The following is a 20185-nucleotide window of genomic DNA, read 5'->3' on the forward strand; positions in this document are numbered from 1 at the left end:
ACTATTGCCGCAATCTCGTAACTGGTCTTCATCAACGAGGAATAGCAAAATGCATGCACCCGTCTGGTTGTGGTTATATACGAAAGCCCTGCATTCTCAATTTAACTTCCACTTCAAGCAAAACATAACTTATCTTCAGGTCTGTAAAGTTCGATTCCTGATTGTTTTATAAGTTGAGACATCGGTTTTAAAGAAACGGCTGTCTTCTTGTAATAAGTGACATGGCCTCTCAGACGAACCATGAGAAGCTGCAGCAACACAGTGAGGTTCAACATTGCACAAGTCCAATGATTACTGCACCGCCAGCGGTTTCTGTAGTGTAGTGGTTAGCACATTCCCCTAACATGCGAAAGGTCCCCGGGGCCATACCAGGTAGAAACATCAAGTGCTTCTCATGTTGTGTGAGGAATGTTTGCACAAAGTACTTTTGTTCCCCCATCTCGTATGTTCGAGGATTATGAGGTTTAGACTCTCATGAGCCACTAAAATAAATTCCACATTAAGTCACAAGCACTGAATTTTCGACAGGCAATGAGAAGAAAAGGACCTTCCTATTTTGGATATTCGGAGCTAGTTCATCCACAACAGAATTTCATGCATTTACAAATGCAGATAAACATACTTATTCACCATCTCAAACATGTCTAAATGAACGACAAATGCAACTTACTGCGGATGCTTCATTCTGAAACAAAAACAGAACATACTGGACAATCTCAGCAGGACTGACAGCCTCTGTGGAGCGAGATGGCAGCGGTCGTTCCGGGCCTGGGTGACTCTTTGTCAAAGCTGGAGAACTGGAAATGGGGTCAGATTCAGACTAATGTGGATGGGGCGGGGTTGGCGTGCCCTATTGGGCCTCGATAGAGTGGTCAGCAATAGGTGGAAAATGACGAAAATGTCTCGGACAGAAAGAAAAAGGGAATGTAAATGAGGCTAATCAAGGCTAAGAAAGTTGCTGATAGTGGCGCCTCAAGAGATCAGAATGTGTTAATAGCAGAACAAAGAAAACAGTGTGTCAGCGAACAATTGGCGACAGGGTTGCTCAAGTAGGATGGTATGGGCTGGGGGGAGGGGCGCAATGCTGAGGGTAAAACATACCAATGGAAGGAATGAAAATAACTTGATGGAAATAAACAGATGGTGGAGGGAGAAGAGAGATTACACAGTCTGATGTTGTTGAACTGAATAAAATGAAATATACAGAGGGCTGCCTGAATCAACTGGAATTAGTCAATAGAGGTAAGTGAATGTCATACCCCTAGACCAACGAGCCCCGGGAAAGTAACAGAAGCACGCTGTTATTGCCATCGAAAGTCGATCTAACATCTGCGGAAAATACTGGAACAACTCAGCGAGTCAGGCGGAATTTGTCGACAGGACAACAAAGCTTGTCTTTCACCATCACCTTTCATTAAAACCGGGACGGGTTAGAAATGTCGGACGTTTTAACCAAGTCAAATCCTGGTGGGAGCAAACAGAACAACAGGAAAGCGCTCTGACAGGGTGCAAGTCAGGAGAGATTAAATGAGAAAAGGCCTAGGGTTCCCTGGCCACAGAGTGAGGTGAGCATCGAATGAGAGAATAATTACACCACAGTATGAGGCCTTTCCAGCCGCTGTGTCTGTGCCAGCTCTCAACAACTACCGCCCGGATACAAAGAAGAAGTGGAAACAAGATTCAAACCCAAATCTGCGATGGAAGGACACACAGAATGGGGGCAGCATTTACAGTGTGAGACTGTTGCACACACTATGAGTGTGAAAGCTGTAAGAAACAGCAGTCGTCTTGTAATAAGTGGCCTAGCCTCTCAGCCTCACCATGCGAATCTGCAGCAACACAGTGAGGTTTCACATTGTACACGTCCGCTGATTGCCAGCTGTTTCTGTAGTGTAGTGGTTATCACATTCGCCTTACACGCGAAAGGTCCCCGGTTCGAAACCGGGCAGAAACATCTCGTATTTCCAGTTTAGTCTGTTGCTGACTATTGCCGCAATCTCGTAACTGGTCTTCATCAACGAGGAATAGCAAAATGCATGCACCCGTCTGGTTGTGGTTATTTACGAAAGCCCTGCATTCTCAATTTAACTTCCACTTCAAGCAAAACATAACTTATCTTCAGGTCTGTAAAGTTCGATTCCTGATTGTTTTATAAGTTGAGACATCGGTTTTAAAGAAACGGCTGTCTTCTTGTAATAAGTGACATGGCCTCTCAGACGAACCATGAGAAGCTGCAGCAACACAGTGAGGTTGAACATTGCACAAGTCCATTGATTACTGCACCGCCAGCGGTTTCTGTAGTGTAGTGGTTAGCACATTCCCCTAACATGCGAAAGGTCCCCGGTGCCATACCGGGTAGAAACATCAAGTGCTTCTCATGTTGTGTGAGGAATGTTTGCTCAAAGTACTTGTGTTCCCCATCTCGTATGTTCGAGGATTATGAGGATTAGTCTCTCATGAGCCACCAAAATAAATTCCACATTAAGTCACAAGCACTGAATTTTCGACAGGCAATGAGAAGAAAAGGACCTTCTTATTTTGGATATTCGGAGCTAGTTCATCCACAACAGAATTTCATGCATTTACAAATGCAGATAAACATACTTATTCACCATCTCAAACATGTCTAAATGAACGACAAATGCAACTTACTGCGGATGCTTCATTCTGAAACAAAAACAGAACATACTGGACAATCTCAGCAGGACTGACAGCCTCTGAGGAGCGAGATGGCAGCGGTCGTTCCGGGCCTGGGTGACTCTTTGTCAAAGCTGGAGAACTGGAAATGGGGTCAGATTCAGACTAATGTGGATGGGGCGGGGTTGGCGTGCCCTATTGGGCCTCGATAGAGTGGTCAGCAATAGGTGGAAAATGACGAAAATGTCTCGGACAGAAAGAAAAAGGGAATGTAAATGAGGCTAATCAAGGTGCTGATAGTGGCGCCTCAAGAGATCAGAATGTGTTAATCGCAGAAAGTAAGCAGTGTGTCAGCGAACAATTGGCGACAGGGATCAGATTGCTCAAGTAGGATGGTATGGGCTGGGGGAGGGGGGCAATGCTGAGGGTAAAACATATCAATGCAAGGAATTAAAATAAGATGATGGATACAGATGGTGGAGGGGGAAGAAGCAGATGGTGGAGGGGGAAGAGAGGTTACACAGTCTGATGTTGTTGAACTGAATAAAATGAAACATACAGAGAGCTGCCTGAATCTACTGGAATAAGTCAATAGAAGTAAGTGAATATCCACACATAGACAAGCTTTTAGAAAATGTCTTGATTGTCTCGGGAACGTATTGGTTCCCTGCTGTGTGAGCTCAGCTTCTCAAAGGAAACCCAATGTGAATGAATCCCGCCGAATGCGCCACAGAGGCTCAACAAGGAATAGCAAAATGCATGCACCCGGCTGGGCCAGTGGCGCAATGGATAACGCGTCTGACTACGAATCAGGAGATTCTAGGTTCGACTCCTGGCTGGCTCGGATTTCGAACTTTTGGCGTGCGCTTTAACTCACTGGGTGGGACAGCTGATTCTTGATGCAGAGCAAAGTGAGCAGAACGTCTTCAATTCTCGTATCGAAAGTTGATCCGACATCTGCGGAAGATACTGGAACAACTCAGCGAGTCAGGCGGCATTTGTCGACAGGACAAGAAAGCACGTCTTTCACCATCACTTTTCATTAAAACCGGGACGGGTTAGAAATGTCGGACGTTTTAACCAAGTCAAATCCCGGTGGGAGCAAACAGAATAACAGGAAAGCGCTCTGACAGGGTGCAAGTCAGGAGAGATTAAATGAGAAAAGGCCTAGGGTTCCCTGGCCACAGAGTGAGGTGAGCATCGAATGAGAGAATAATTACACCACAGTATGAGGCCATTCCAGCCGCTGTGTCTGTGCCAGCTCTCAGCAACTACCGCCCGGATACAAAGACGAAGTGGAAACAAGATTCAAACCCAAATCTGCGATGGTAGTACACACAGAATGGGGGCAGCATTTACAGTGTGAGACGGTTGCACACACTATGAGTGTGAAAGCTGTATTGAGCCCAGTGGAAAGATGCGCTGCTGTTCCTCGAGTGTTTGTTGAGCTTCTTTGGAACATTTCAGGAGGCCGAGGTCCGGGAGGTCAGCGTTAAGATGCAGCTCTCCAGTCAGTTCAATTCTCCACTTTGGCTCTGTGGATTAGTTTGGTCACGTCCCTGTGAAGTTAACGCAGATCATGTTAAGTTCGATCTAATTTCTACATCTCGTGGTTTTATATGTTGAAACATCTGTTTTTGAAAGAAACAGCAGTCGTCTTGTAATAAGTGGCCTAGCCTCTCAGCCTCACCATGCGAATCTGCAGCAACACAGTGAGGTTGCACATTGTACACGTCCGTTGATTGCCAGCTGTTTCTGTAGTGTAGTGGTTATCACATTCGCCTTACACGCGAAATGTCCCCGGTTCGAAACCGGGCAGAAACATCTCGAACTTCCAGTTTAGTCTGTTGCTGACTATTGCCGCAATCTCGTAACTGGTCTTCATCAACGAGGAATAGCAAAATGCATGCACCCGTCTGGTTGTGGTTATTTACGAAAGCCCTGCATTCTCAATTTAACTTCCACTTCAAGCAAAACATAACTTATCTTCAGGTCTGTAAAGTTCGATTCCTGATTGTTTTATAAGTTGAGACATCGGTTTTAAAGAAACGGCTGTCTTCTTGTAATAAGTGACATGGCCTCTCAGACGAACCATGAGAAGCTGCAGCAACACAGTGAGGTTGAACATTGCACAAGTCCAATGATTACTGCACCGCCAGCGGTTTCTGTAGTGTAGTGGTTAGCACATTCCCCTAACATGCGAAAGGTCCCCGGGGCCATACCAGGTAGAAACATCAAGTGCTTCTCATGTTGTGTGAGGAATGTTTGCACAAAGTACTTTTGTTCCCCCATCTCGTATGTTCGAGGATTATGAGGTTTAGACTCTCATGAGCCACTAAAATAAATTCCACATTAAGTCACAAGCACTGAATTTTCGACAGGCAATGAGAAGAAAAGGACCTTCTTATTTTGGATATGCGGAGCTAGTTCATCCACAACAGAATTTCATGCATTTACTAATGCAGATACACCTACTTATTCACCATCTCAAACATGTCTAAATGAACGACAAATGCAACTTACTGCGGATGCTTCATTCTGAAACAAAAACAGAACATACTGGACAATCTCAGCAGGACTGACGGCCTCTGTGGAGCGAGATGGCAGCGGTCGTTCCGGGCCTGGGTGACTCTTTGTCAAAGCTGGAGAACTGGAAATGGGGTCAGATTCAGACAAATGTGGATGGGGCGGGGTTGGCGTGCCCTATTGGGCCTCGATAGAGTGGTCAGCAATAGGTGGAAAATGACGAAAATGTCTCGGACAGAAAGAAAAAGGGAATGTAAATGAGGCTAATCAAGGCTAAGAAAGTTGCTGATAGTGGCGCCTCAAGAGATCAGAATGTGTTAATAGCAGAACAAAGAAAACAGTGTGTCAGCGAACAATTGGCGACAGGGTTGCTCAAGTAGGATGGTATGGGCTGGGGGGAGGGGCGCAATGCTGAGGGTAAAACATACCAATGAAAGGAATGAAAATAACTTGATGGAAATAAACAGATGGTGGAGGGAGAAGAGAGATTCCACAGTCTGATGTTGTTGAACTGAATAAAATGAAATATACAGAGGGCTGCCTGAATCAACTGGAATTAGTCAATAGAGGTAAGTGAATGTCATACCCCTAGACCAACGAGCCCCGGGAAAGTAACAGAAGCACGCTGTTATTGCCATCGAAAGTCGATCTAACATCTGCGGAAAATACTGGAACAACTCAGCGAGTCAGGCGGAATTTGTCGACAGGACAACAAAGCTTGTCTTTCACCATCACCTTTCATTAAAACCGGGACGGGTTAGAAATGTCGGACGTTTTAACCAAGTCAAATCCTGGTGGGAGCAAACAGAACAACAGGAAAGCGCTCTGACAGGGTGCAAGTCAGGAGAGATTAAATGAGAAAAGGCCTAGGGTTCCCTGGCCACAGAGTGAGGTGAGCATCGAATGAGAGAATAATTACACCACAGTATGAGGCCATTCCAGCCGCTGTGTCTGTGCCAGCTCTCAACAACTACCGCCCGGATACAAAGAAGAAGTGGAAACAAGATTCAAACCCAAATCTGCGATGGAAGGACACACAGAATGGGGGCAGCATTTACAGTGTGCGACTGTTGCACACACTATGAGTGTGAAAGCTGTAAGAAACAGCAGTCGTCTTGTAATAAGTGGCCTCGCCTCTCAGCCTCACCATGCGAATCTGCAGCAACACAGTGAGGTTTCACATTGTACACGTCCGCTGGTTGCCAGCTGTTTCTGTAGTGTAGTGGTTATCACATTCGCCTTACACGCGAAAGGTCCCCGGTTCGAAACCGGGCAGAAACATCTCGTATTTCCAGTTTAGTCTGTTGCTGACTATTGCCGCAATCTCGTAACTGGTCTTCATCAACGAGCAATAGCAAAATGCATGCACCCGTCTGGTTGTGGTTATTTACGAAAGCCCTGCATTCTCAATTTAACTTCCACTTCAAGCAAAACATAACTTATCTTCAGGTCTGTAAAGTTCGATTCCTGATTGTTTTATAAGTTGAGACATCGGTTTTAAAGAAACGGCTGTCTTCTTGTAATAAGTGACATGGCCTCTCAGACGAACCATGAGAATCTGCAGCAACACAGTGAGGTTGAACATTGCACAAGTCCATTGATTACTGCACCGCCAGCGGTTTCTGTAGTGTAGTGGTTAGCACATTCCCCTAACATGCGAAAGGTCCCCGGGGCCATACCGGGTAGAAACATCAAGTGCTTCTCATGTTGTGTGAGGAATGTTTGCTCAAAGTACTTGTGTTCCCCATCTCGTATGTTCGAGGATTATGAGGATTAGTCTCTCATGAGCCACTAAAATAAATTCCACATTAAGTCACAAGCACTGAATTTTCGACAGGCAATGAGAAGAAAAGGACCTTCTTATTTTGGATATTCGGAGCTAGTTCATCCACAACAGAATTTCATGCATTTACAAATGCAGATAAACATACTTATTCACCATCTCAAACATGTCTAAATGAACGACAAATGCAACTTACTGCGGATGCTTCATTCTGAAACAAAAACAGAACATACTGGACAATCTCAGCAGGACTGACAGCCTCTGTGGAGCGAGATGGCAGCGGTCGTTCCGGGCCTGGGTGACTCTTTGTCAAAGCTGGCGAACTGGAAATGGGGTCAGATTCAGACTAATGTGGATGGGGCGGGGTTGGCGTGCCCTATTGGGCCTCGATAGAGTGGTCAGCAATAGGTGGAAAATGACGAAAATGTCTCGGACAGAAAGAAAAAGGGAATGTAAATGAGGCTAATCAAGGTGCTGATAGTGGCGCCTCAAGAGATCAGAATGTGTTAATCGCAGAAAGTAAGCAGTGTGTCAGCGAACAATTGGCGACAGGGATCAGATTGCTCAAGTAGGATGGTATGGGCTGGGGGAGGGGGGCAATGCTGAGGGTAAAACATATCAATGCAAGGAATTAAAATAAGATGATGGATACAGATGGTGGAGGGGGAAGAAGCAGATGGTGGAGGGGGAAGAGAGGTTACACAGTCTGATGTTGTTGAACTGAATAAAATGAAACATGCAGAGAGCTGCCTGAATCTACTGGAATAAGTCAATAGAAGTAAGTGAATATCCACACATAGACAAGCTTTTAGAAAATGTCTTGATTGTCTCGGGAACGTATTGGTTCCCTGCTGTGTGAGCTCAGCTTCTCAAAGGAAACCCAATGTGAATGAATCCCGCCGAATGCGCCACAGAGGCTCAACAAGGAATAGCAAAATGCATGCACCCGGCTGGGCCAGTGGCGCAATGGATAACGCGTCTGACTACGAATCAGGAGATTCTAGGTTCGACTCCTGGCTGGCTCGGAATTCGAACTTTTGGCGTGCGCTTTAACTCACTGGGTGGGACAGCTGATTCTTGATGCAGAGCAAAGTGAGCAGAACGTCTTCAATTCTCGGATCGAAAGTTGATCCGACATCTGCGGAAGATACTGGAACAACTCAGCGAGTCAGGCGGCATTTGTCGACAGGACAACAAAGCACGTCTTTCACCATCACCTTTCATTAAAACCGGGGCGGGTTAGAAATGTCGGACGTTTTAACCAAGTCAAATCCTGGTGGGAGCAAACAGAACAACAGGAAAGCGCTCTGACAGGGTGCAAGCCAGGAGAGATTAAATGAGAAAAGGCCAAGGGTTCCCTGGCCACAGAGTGAGGTGAGAATCGAATGAGAGAATAATTACACCACAGTATAAGGCCATTCCAGCCGCTGTGTCTGTGCCAGCTCTCAACAACTACCGCCCGGATACAAAGAACAAGTGGAAACAAGATTCAAACCCAAATCTGCGATGGAAGTACACACAGAGTGGGGGCAGCATTTACAGTGTGAGACTGTTGCACACACTATGAGTGTGAAAGCTGTATTGAGCCCAGTGGAAAGATGCGCTGCTGTTCCTCGAGTGTTTGTTGAGCTTCTTTGGAACATTTCAGGAGGCCGAGGTCCTGGAGGTCAGCGTTAAGATGCAGCTCTCCAGTCAGTTCAATTCTCCACTTTGGCTCTGTGGATTAGATGGGTCACGTCCCTGTGAAGTTAACGCAGATCATGTTAAGTTCGATCTAATTTCTACATCTCGTGGTTTTATATGTTGAAACATCTGTTTTTTAAAGAAACAGCAGTCGTCTTGTAATAAGTGGCCTAGCCTCTCAGCCTCACCATGCGAATCTGCAGCAACACAGTGAGGTTGCACATTGTACACGTCCGTTGATTGCCAGCTGTTTCTGTAGTGTAGTGGTTATCACATTCGCCTAACACGCGAAAAGTTCGAAACCGAGCAGAAACATCTCGTACTTCCAGTTTAGTCTGTTGCTGACTATTGCCGCAATCTCGTAACTGGTCTTCATCAACGAGGAATAGCAAAATGCATGCACCCGTATGGTTGTGGTTATTTTCGAAAGCCCTGCCTTCTCAATTTAACTTCCACTTCAAGCATAACTTATCTTCAGGTCTGTAAAGTTCGATTCCTGATTGTTTTATAAGTTGAGACATCGGTTTTAAAGAAACGGCTGTCTTCTTGTAATAAGTGACATGGCCTCTCAGACGAACCATGAGAATCTGCAGCAACACAGTGAGGTTGAACATTGCACAAGTCCATTGATTACTGCACCGCCAGCGGTTTCTGTAGTGTAGTGGTTAGCACATTCCCCTAACATGCGAAAGGTCCCCGGGGCCATACCGGGTAGAAACATCAAGTGCTTCTCATGTTGTGTGAGGAATGTTTGCTCAAAGTACTTGTGTTCCCCATCTCGTATGTTCGAGGATTATGAGGATTAGTCTCTCATGAGCCACCAAAATAAATTCCACATTAAGTCACAAGCACTGAATTTTCGACAGGCAATGAGAAGAAAAGGACCTTCTTATTTTGGATATTCGGAGCTAGTTCATCCACAACAGAATTTCATGCATTTACAAATGCAGATAAACATACTTATTCACCATCTCAAACATGTCTAAATGAACGACAAATGCAACTTACTGCGGATGCTTCATTCTGAAACAAAAACAGAACATACTGGACAATCTCAGCAGGACTGACAGCCTCTGTGGAGCGAGATGGCAGCGGTCGTTCCGGGCCTGGGTGACTCTTTGTCAAAGCTGGCGAACTGGAAATGGGGTCAGATTCAGACTAATGTGGATGGGGCGGGGTTGGCGTGCCCTATTGGGCCTCGATAGAGTGGTCAGCAATAGGTGGAAAATGACGAAAATGTCTCGGACAGAAAGAAAAAGGGAATGTAAATGAGGCTAATCAAGGTGCTGATAGTGGCGCCTCAAGAGATCAGAATGTGTTAATCGCAGAAAGTAAGCAGTGTGTCAGCGAACAATTGGCGACAGGGATCAGATTGCTCAAGTAGGATGGTATGGGCTGGGGGAGGGGGGCAATGCTGAGGGTAAAACATATCAATGCAAGGAATTAAAATAAGATGATGGATACAGATGGTGGAGGGGGAAGAAGCAGATGGTGGAGGGGGAAGAGAGGTTACACAGTCTGATGTTGTTGAACTGAATAAAATGAAACATGCAGAGAGCTGCCTGAATCTACTGGAATAAGTCAATAGAAGTAAGTGAATATCCACACATAGACAAGCTTTTAGAAAATGTCTTGATTGTCTCGGGAACGTATTGGTTCCCTGCTGTGTGAGCTCAGCTTCTCAAAGGAAACCCAATGTGAATGAATCCCGCCGAATGCGCCACAGAGGCTCAACAAGGAATAGCAAAATGCATGCACCCGGCTGGGCCAGTGGCGCAATGGATAACGCGTCTGACTACGAATCAGGAGTTTCTAGGTTCGACTCCTGGCTGGCTCGGAATTCGAACTTTTGGCGTGCGCTTTAACTCACTGGGTGGGACAGCTGATTCTTGATGCAGAGCAAAGTGAGCAGAACGTCTTCAATTCTCGGATCGAAAGTTGATCCGACATCTGCGGAAGATACTGGAACAACTCAGCGAGTCAGGCGGCATTTGTCGACAGGACAACAAAGCACGTCTTTCACCATCACCTTTCATTAAAACCGGGGCGGGTTAGAAATGTCGGACGTTTTAACCAAGTCAAATCCTGGTGGGAGCAAACAGAACAACAGGAAAGCGCTCTGACAGGGTGCAAGCCAGGAGAGATTAAATGAGAAAAGGCCAAGGGTTCCCTGGCCACAGAGTGAGGTGAGAATCGAATGAGAGAATAATTACACCACAGTATAAGGCCATTCCAGCCGCTGTGTCTGTGCCAGCTCTCAACAACTACCGCCCGGATACAAAGAACAAGTGGAAACAAGATTCAAACCCAAATCTGCGATGGAAGTACACACAGAGTGGGGGCAGCATTTACAGTGTGAGACTGTTGCACACACTATGAGTGTGAAAGCTGTATTGAGCCCAGTGGAAAGATGCGCTGCTGTTCCTCGAGTGTTTGTTGAGCTTCTTTGGAACATTTCAGGAGGCCGAGGTCCTGGAGGTCAGCGTTAAGATGCAGCTCTCCAGTCAGTTCAATTCTCCACTTTGGCTCTGTGGATTAGATGGGTCACGTCCCTGTGAAGTTAACGCAGATCATGTTAAGTTCGATCTAATTTCTACATCTCGTGGTTTTATATGTTGAAACATCTGTTTTTTAAAGAAACAGCAGTCGTCTTGTAATAAGTGGCCTAGCCTCTCAGCCTCACCATGCGAATCTGCAGCAACACAGTGAGGTTGCACATTGTACACGTCCGTTGATTGCCAGCTGTTTCTGTAGTGTAGTGGTTATCACATTCGCCTAACACGCGAAAAGTTCGAAACCGAGCAGAAACATCTCGTACTTCCAGTTTAGTCTGTTGCTGACTATTGCCGCAATCTCGTAACTGGTCTTCATCAACGAGGAATAGCAAAATGCATGCACCCGTATGGTTGTGGTTATTTTCGAAAGCCCTGCCTTCTCAATTTAACTTCCACTTCAAGCATAACTTATCTTCAGGTCTGTAAAGTTCGATTCCTGATTGTTTTATAAGTTGAGACATCGGTTTTAAAGAAACGGCTGTCTTCTTGTAATAAGTGACATGGCCTCTCAGACGAACCATGAGAATCTGCAGCAACACAGTGAGGTTGAACATTGCACAAGTCCATTGATTACTGCACCGCCAGCGGTTTCTGTAGTGTAGTGGTTAGCACATTCCCCTAACATGCGAAAGGTCCCCGGGGCCATACCGGGTAGAAACATCAAGTGCTTCTCATGTTGTGTGAGGAATGTTTGCTCAAAGTACTTGTGTTCCCCATCTCGTATGTTCGAGGATTATGAGGATTAGTCTCTCATGAGCCACTAAAATAAATTCCACATTAAGTCACAAGCACTGAATTTTCGACAGGCAATGAGAAGAAAAGGACCTTCTTATTTTGGATATTCGGAGCTAGTTCATCCACAACAGAATTTCATGCATTTACAAATGCAGATAAACATACTTATTCACCATCTCAAACATGTCTAAATGAACGACAAATGCAACTTACTGTGGATGCTTCATTCTGAAACAAAAACAGAACATACTGGACAATCTCAGCAGGACTGACAGCCTCTGTGGAGCGAGATGGCAGCGGTCGTTCCGGGCCTGGTTGACTCTTTGTCAAAGCTGGCGAACTGGAAATGGGGTCAGATTCAGACTAATGTGGATGGGGCGGGGTTGGCGTGCCCTATTGGGCCTCGATAGAGTGGTCAGCAATAGGTGGAAAATGACGAAAATGTCTCGGACAGAAAGAAAAAGGGAATGTAAATGAGGCTAATCAAGGTGCTGATAGTGGCGCCTCAAGAGATCAGAATGTGTTAATCGCAGAAAGTAAGCAGTGTGTCAGCGAACAATTGGCGACAGGGATCAGATTGCTCAAGTAGGATGGTATGGGCTGGGGGAGGGGGGCAATGCTGAGGGTAAAACATATCAATGCAAGGAATTAAAATAAGATGATGGATACAGATGGTGGAGGGGGAAGAAGCAGATGGTGGAGGGGGAAGAGAGGTTACACAGTCTGATGTTGTTGAACTGAATAAAATGAAACATGCAGAGAGCTGCCTGAATCTACTGGAATAAGTCAATAGAAGTAAGTGAATATCCACACATAGACAAGCTTTTAGAAAATGTCTTGATTGTCTCGGGAACGTATTGGTTCCCTGCTGTGTGAGCTCAGCTTCTCAAAGGAAACCCAATGTGAATGAATCCCGCCGAATGCGCCACAGAGGCTCAACAAGGAATAGCAAAATGCATGCACCCGGCTGGGCCAGTGGCGCAATGGATAACGCGTCTGACTACAAATCAGGAGATTCTAGGTTCGACTCCTGGCTGGCTCGGAATTCGAACTTTTGGCGTGCGCTTTAACTCACTGGGTGGGACAGCTGATTCTTGATGCAGAGCAAAGTGAGCAGAACGTCTTCAATTCTCGGATCGAAAGTTGATCCGACATCTGCGGATGATACTGGAACAACTCAGCGAGTCAGGCGGCATTTGTCGACAGGACAACAAAGCACGTCTTTCACCATCACCTTTCATTAAAACCGGGGCGGGTTAGAAATGTCGGACGTTTTAACCAAGTCAAATCCTGGTGGGAGCAAACAGAACAACAGGAAAGCGCTCTGACAGGGTGCAAGCCAGGAGAGATTAAATGAGAAAAGGCCAAGGGTTCCCTGGCCACAGAGTGAGGTGAGAATCGAATGAGAGAATAATTACACCACAGTATAAGGCCATTCCAGCCGCTGTGTCTGTGCCAGCTCTCAACAACTACCGCCCGGATACAAAGAACAAGTGGAAACAAGATTCAAACCCAAATCTGCGATGGAAGTACACACAGAGTGGGGGCAGCATTTACAGTGTGAGACTGTTGCACACACTATGAGTGTGAAAGCTGTATTGAGCACAGTGGAAAGATGCGCTGCTGTTCCTCGAGTGTTTGTTGAGCTTCTTTGGAACATTTCAGGAGGCCGAGGTCCTGGAGGTCAGCGTTAAGATGCAGCTCTCCAGTCAGTTCAATTCTCCACTTTGGCTCTTTGGATTAGATGGGTCACGTCCCTGTGAAGTTAACGCAGATCATGTTAAGTTCGATCTAATTTCTACATCTCGTGGTTTTATATGTTGAAACATCTGTTTTTTAAAGAAACAGCAGTCGTCTTGTAATAAGTGGCCTAGCCTCTCAGCCTCACCATGCGAATCTGCAGCAACACAGTGAGGTTGCACATTGTACACGTCCGTTGATTGCCAGCTGTTTCTGTAGTGTAGTGGTTATCACATTCGCCTAACACGCGAAAAGTTCGAAACCGAGCAGAAACATCTCGTACTTCCAGTTTAGTCTGTTGCTGACTATTGCCGCAATCTCGTAACTGGTCTTCATCAACGAGGAATAGCAAAATGCATGCACCCGTATGGTTGTGGTTATTTTCGAAAGCCCTGCCTTCTCAATTTAACTTCCACTTCAAGCATAACTTATCTTCAGGTCTGTAAAGTTCGATTCCTGATTGTTTTATAAGTTGAGACATCGGTTTTAAAGAAACGGCTGTCTTCTTGTAATAAGTGACATGGCCTCTCAGACGAACCATGAGAATCTGCAGCAACACAGTGAGGTTGAACATTGCACAAGTCCATTGATTACTGCACCGCCAGCGGTTTCTGTAGTGTAGTGGTTAGCACATTCCCCTAACATGCGAAAGGTCCCCGGGGCCATACCGGGTAGAAACATCAAGTGCTTCTCATGTTGTGTGAGGAATGTTTTCACAAAGTACTTGTGTTCCCCATCTCGTATGTTCGAGGATTATGAGGATTAGTCTCTCATGAACCACTAAAATAAATTCCACATTAAGTCACAAGCACTGAATTTTCGACAGGCAATGAGAAGAAAAGGACCTTCTTATTTTGGATATTCGGAGCTAGTTCATCCACAACAGAATTTCATGCATTTACAAATGCAGATAAACATACTTATTCACCATCTCAAACATGTCTAAATGAACGACAAATGCAACTTACTGCGGATGCTTCATTCTGAAACAAAAACAGAACATACTGGACAATCTCAGCAGGACTGACAGCCTCTGTGGAGCGAGATGGCAGCGGTCGGTCCGGGTCTGGGTGACTCTTTGTCAAAGCTGGAGAACTGGAAATGGGGTCAGATTCAGACTAATGTGGATGGGGCGGGGTTGGCGTGCCCTATTGGGCCTCGATAGAGTGGTCAGCAATAGGTGGAAAATGACGAAAATGTCTCGGACAGAAAGAAAAAGGGAATGTAAATGAGGCTAATCAAGGTGCTGATAGTGGCGCCTCAAGAGATCAGAATGTGTTAATCGCAGAAAGTAAGCAGTGTGTCAGCGAACAATTGGCGACAGGGATCAGATTGCTCAAGTAGGATGGTATGGGCTGGGGGAGGGGGGCAATGCTGAGGGTAAAACATATCAATGCAAGGAATTAAAATAAGATGATGGATACAGATGGTGGAGGGGGAAGAAGCAGATGGTGGAGGGGGAAGAGAGGTTACACAGTCTGATGTTGTTGAACTGAATAAAATGAAACATACAGAGAGCTGCCTGAATATACTGGAATAAGTCAATAGAAGTAAGTGAATATCCACACATAGACAAGCTTTTAGAAAATGTCTTGATTGTCTCGGGAACGTATTGGTTCCCTGCTGTGTGAGCTCAGCTTCTCAAAGGAAACCCAATGTGAATGAATCCCGCCGAATGCGCCACAGAGGCTCAACAAGGAATAGCAAAATGCATGCACCCGGCTGGGCCAGTGGCGCAATGGATAACGCGTCTGACTACGAATTAGGAGTTTCCAGGTTCGACTCCTGGCTGGCTCGGAATTCGAACTTTTGGCGTGCGCTTTAACTCACTGGGTGGGACAGCTGATTCTTGATGCAGAGCAAAGTGAGCAGAACGTCTTCAATTCTCGTATCGAAAGTTGATCCGACATCTGCGGAAGATACTGGAACAACTCAGCGAGTCAGGCGGCATTTGTCGACAGGACAACACAGCTCGTCTTTCACCATCACTTTTCATTAAAACCGGGACGGGTTAGAAATGTCGGACGTTTTAACCAAGTCAAATCCCGGTGGGAGCAAACAGAATAACAGGAAAGCGCTCTGACAGGGTGCAAGTCAGGAGAGATTAAATGAGAAAAGGCCTAGGGTTCCCTGGCCACAGAGTGAGGTGAGCATCGAATGAGAGAATAATTACACCACAGTATGAGGCCATTCCAGCCGCTGTGTCTGTGCCAGCTCTCAGCAACTACCGCCCGGATACAAAGACGAAGTGGAAACAAGATTCAAACCCAAATCTGCGATGGTAGTACACACAGAATGGGGGCAGCATTTACAGTGTGAGACGGTTGCACACACTATGAGTGTGAAAGCTGTATTGAGCCCAGTGGAAAGATGCGCTGCTGTTCCTCGAGTGTTTGTTGAGCTTCTTTGGAACATTTCAGGAGGCCGAGGTCCGGGAGGTCAGCGTTAAGATGCAGCTCTCCAGTCAGTTCAATTCTCCACTTTGGCTCTGTGGATTAGATGGGTCACGTCCCTGTGAAGTTAACGCAGATCATGTTAAGTTCGACCTAATTTCTACATCTCGTGGTTTTATATGTTGAAACATCTGTTTTTGAAAGAAACAGCAGTCGTCTTGTAATAAGTGGCCTAGCCTCTCAGCCTCACCATGCGAATCTGCAGCAACACAGTGAGGTTGCACATTGTACACGTCCGTTGATTGCCAGCTGTTTCTGTAGTGTAGTGGTTATCACATTCGCCGAACTCACGAAAGGTCCCCGCTTCGAAACCGGGCAGAAACATCTCGTACTTCCAGTTTAGTCTGTTGCTGACTATTGCCGCAATCTCGTAACTGGTCTTCATCAACGAGCAATAGCAAAATGCATGCACCCGTCTGGTTGTGGTTATTTACGAAAGCCCTGCATTCTCAATTTAACTTCCACTTGAAGCAAAATATAACTTATCTTCAGGTCTGTAAAGTTCGATTTCTGATTGTTTTATAAGTTGAGACATCGGTTTTAAAGAAACGGCTGTCTTCTTGTAATAAGTGACATGGCCTCTCAGACGAACCATGAGAATCTGCAGGCACACAGTGAGGTTGAACATTGCACAAGTCCATTGATTACTGCACCGCCAGCGGTTTCTGTAGTGTAGTGGTTAGCACATTCCCCTAACACGCGAAAGGTCCCCGGGGCCATACCGGGTAGAAACATCAAGTGCTTCTCATGTTGTGTGAGGAATGTTTGCACAAAGTACTTGTGTTCCCCCATCTCGTATGTTCGAGGATTATGAGGATTAGTCTCTCATGAGCCAACAAAATAAATTCCACATTAAGTCACAAGCACTGAATTTTCGACAGGCAATGAGAAGAAAAGGACCTTCCTATTTTGGATATGCGGAGCTAGTTCATCCACAACAGAATTTCATGCATTTACAAATGCAGATAAACCTACTTATTCACCATCTCAAATATGTCTAAATGAACGACAAATGCAACTTACTGCGGATGCTTCATTCTGAAACAAAAACAGAACATACTGGACAATCTCAGCAGGACTGACGGCCTCTCTGGAGCGAGATGGCAGCGGTCGTTCCGGGCCTGGGTGACTCTTTGTCAAAGCTGGAGAACTGGAAATGGGGTCAGATTCAGACAAATGTGGATGGGGCGGGGTTGGCGTGCCCTATTGGGCCTCGATAGAGTGGTCAGCAATAGGTGGAAAATGACGAAGATGTCTCGGACAGAAAGAAAAAGGGAATGTAAATGAGGCTAATCAAGGCTAACAAAGGTGCTGATAGTGGCGCCTCAAGAGATCAGAATGTGTTAATAGCAGAACAAAGTAAGCAGTGTGTCAGCGAACAATTGGCGACAGGGTTGCTCAAGTAGGATGGTATGGGCTGGGGGGAGGGGGGCAATGCTGAGGGTAAAACATACCAATGGAAGGAATGAAAATAACTTGATGGAAATAAACAGATGGTGGAGGGAGAAGAGAGATTACACAGTCTGATGTTGTTGAACTGAATAAAATGAAACATACAGAGGGCTGCCTGAATCAACTGGAATTAGTCAATAGAGGTAAGTGAATGTCATACCCCTAGACTAACGAGCCCCGGGAAAGTAACAGAAGCACGCTGTTATAGCCATCGAAATTTGATCCAACATCTGCGGAAGATACTGGAACAACTCAGCGAGTCAGGCGGAATTTGTCGACAGGACAACAAAGCTTGTCTTTCACCATCACCTTTCATTAAAACCGGGACGGGTTAGAAATGTCGGACGTTTTAACCAAGTCAAATCCTGGTGGGAGCAAACAGAACAACAGGAAAGCGCTCTGACAGGGTGCAAGTCAGGAGAGATTAAATGAGAAAAGGCCTAGGGTTCCCTGGCCACAGAGTGAGGTGAGCATCGAATGAGAGAATAATTACACCACAGTATGAGGCCATTCCAGCCGCTGTGTCTGTGCCAGCTCTCAACAACTACCGCCCGGATACAAAGAAGAAGTGGAAACAAGATTCAAACCCAAATCTGCGATGGTAGTACACACAGAATGGGGGCAGCATTTACAGTGTGAGACGGTTGCACACACTATGAGTGTGAAAGCTGTATTGAGCCCAGTGGAAAGATGCGCTGCTGTTCCTCGAGTGTTTGTTGAGCTTCTTTGGAACATTTCAGGAGGCCGAGGTCCGGAAGGTCAACGTTAAGATGCAGCTCTCCAGTCAGTTCAATTCTCCACTTTGGCTCTGTGGATTAGATGGGTCACGTCCCTGTGAAGTTAACGCAGATCATGTTAAGTTCGATCTAATTTCTACATCTCGTGGTTTTATATGTTGAAACATCTGTTTTTGAAAGAAACAGCAGTCGTCTTGTAATAAGTGGCCTAGCCTCTCAGCCTCACCATGCGAATCTGCAGCAACACAGTGAGGTTGCACATTGTACACGTCCGTTGATTGCCAGCTGTTTCTGTAGTGTAGTGGTTATCACATTCGCCGAACACGCGAAAGGTCCCCGGTTCGAAACCGGGCAGAAACATCTCGTACTTCCAGTTTAGTCTGTTGCTGACTATTGCCGCAGTCTCGTAACTGGTCTTCATCAACGAGGAATAGCAAAAGGCATGCACCCGTCTGGTTGTGGTTATTTACGAAAGCCCTGCATTCTCAATTTAACTTCCACTTCAAGCAAAACATAACTTATCTTCAGGTCTGTAAACTTCGATTCCTGATTGTTTTATAAGTTGAGACATCGGTTTTAAAGAAACGGCTGTCTTCTTGTAATAAGTGACATGGCCTCTCAGACGAACCATGAGAATCTGCAGGCACACAGTGAGGTTGAACATTGCACAAGTCCATTGATTACTGCACCGCCAGCGGTTTCTGTAGTGTAGTGGTTAGCACATTCCCCTAACATGCGAAAGGTCCCCGGGGCCATACCGGGTAGAAACATCAAGTGCTTCTCATGTTGTGTGAGGAATGTTTGCACAAAGTACTTGTGTTCCCCCATCTCGTATGTTCGAGGATTATGAGGATTAGTCTCTCATGAGCCACCAAAATAAATTCCACATTTAGTCACAAGCACTGAATTTTCGACAGGCAATGAGAAGAAAAGGACCTTCTTATTTTGGATATGCGGAGCTAGTTCATCCACAACAGAATTTCATGCATTTACAAATGCAGATAAACCTACTTATTCACCATCTCAAACATGTCTAAATGAACGACAAATGCAACTTACTGCGGATGCTTCATTCTGAAACAAAAACAGAACATACTGGACAATCTCAGCAGGACTGACGGCCTCTCTGGAGCGAGATGGCAGCGGTCGTTCCGGGCCTGGGTGACTCTTTGTCAAAGCTGGAGAACTGGAAATGGGGTCAGATTCAGACAAATATGGATGGGGCGGGGTTGGCGTGCCCTATTGGGCCTCGATAGAGTGGTCAGCAATAGGTGGAAAATGACGAAAATGTCTCGGACAGAAAGAAAAAGGGAATGTAAATGAGGCTAATCAAGGCTAACAAAGGTGCTGATAGTGGCGCCTCAAGAGATCAGAATGTGTTAATAGCAGAACAAAGTAAGCAGTGTGTCAGCGAACAATTGGCGACAGGGTTGCTCAAGTAGGATGGTATGGGCTGGGGGGAGGGGGGCAATGCTGAGGGTAAAACATACCAATGGAAGGAATGAAAATAACTTGATGGAAATAAACAGATGGTGGAGGGAGAAGAGAGATTACACAGTCTGATGTTGTTGAACTGAATAAAATGAAACATACAGAGGGCTGCCTGAATCAACTGGAATTAGTCAATAGAGGTAAGTGAATGTCATACCCCTAGACTAACGAGCCCCGGGAAAGTAACAGAAGCACGCTGTTATTGCCATCGAAAGTCGATCTAACATCTGCGGAAAATACTGGAACAACTCAGCGAGTCAGGCGGAATTTGTCGACAGGACAACAAAGCTTGTCTTTCACCATCACCTTTCATTAAAACCGGGACGGGTTAGAAATGTCGGACGTTTTAACCAAGTCAAATCCTGGTGGGAGCAAACAGAACAACAGGAAAGC

General features: G+C 45.8%; 9 non-coding genes across 9 annotated transcripts; all 9 read left to right on the plus strand.

Moving 5' to 3' along the window:
• The first annotated feature begins 1881 nt into the window (after window positions 1–1881).
• Window positions 1882–1954, plus strand: trnav-uac (transfer RNA valine (anticodon UAC)). The gene has a single exon. It is a non-coding gene; the product is annotated as a tRNA-Val (tRNA).
• A 1454-nt stretch (window positions 1955–3408) lies between these two features.
• On the plus strand, window positions 3409–3481 carry trnar-acg (transfer RNA arginine (anticodon ACG)). Its single transcript has one exon. It is a non-coding gene; the product is annotated as a tRNA-Arg (tRNA).
• A 907-nt stretch (window positions 3482–4388) lies between these two features.
• On the plus strand, window positions 4389–4461 carry trnav-uac (transfer RNA valine (anticodon UAC)). Its single transcript has one exon. It is a non-coding gene; the product is annotated as a tRNA-Val (tRNA).
• Window positions 4462–6371: 1910 nt separating this feature from the next.
• Window positions 6372–6444, plus strand: trnav-uac (transfer RNA valine (anticodon UAC)). Its single transcript has one exon. It is a non-coding gene; the product is annotated as a tRNA-Val (tRNA).
• A 1454-nt stretch (window positions 6445–7898) lies between these two features.
• On the plus strand, window positions 7899–7971 carry trnar-acg (transfer RNA arginine (anticodon ACG)). The gene has a single exon. It is a non-coding gene; the product is annotated as a tRNA-Arg (tRNA).
• A 2422-nt stretch (window positions 7972–10393) lies between these two features.
• trnar-acg (transfer RNA arginine (anticodon ACG)) lies at window positions 10394–10466 on the plus strand. Its single transcript has one exon. It is a non-coding gene; the product is annotated as a tRNA-Arg (tRNA).
• A 2422-nt stretch (window positions 10467–12888) lies between these two features.
• Window positions 12889–12961, plus strand: trnac-aca (transfer RNA cysteine (anticodon ACA)). Its single transcript has one exon. It is a non-coding gene; the product is annotated as a tRNA-Cys (tRNA).
• Window positions 12962–15383: 2422 nt separating this feature from the next.
• On the plus strand, window positions 15384–15456 carry trnar-acg (transfer RNA arginine (anticodon ACG)). The gene has a single exon. It is a non-coding gene; the product is annotated as a tRNA-Arg (tRNA).
• A 3132-nt stretch (window positions 15457–18588) lies between these two features.
• On the plus strand, window positions 18589–18661 carry trnav-aac (transfer RNA valine (anticodon AAC)). The gene has a single exon. It is a non-coding gene; the product is annotated as a tRNA-Val (tRNA).
• The last annotated feature ends 1524 nt before the right edge of the window (window positions 18662–20185 follow it).

This window comes from Scyliorhinus torazame, chromosome 5 (genome assembly GCF_047496885.1).
Source record: "Scyliorhinus torazame isolate Kashiwa2021f chromosome 5, sScyTor2.1, whole genome shotgun sequence".
Classification (NCBI taxonomy): Eukaryota; Metazoa; Chordata; class Chondrichthyes; order Carcharhiniformes; family Scyliorhinidae; genus Scyliorhinus; species Scyliorhinus torazame.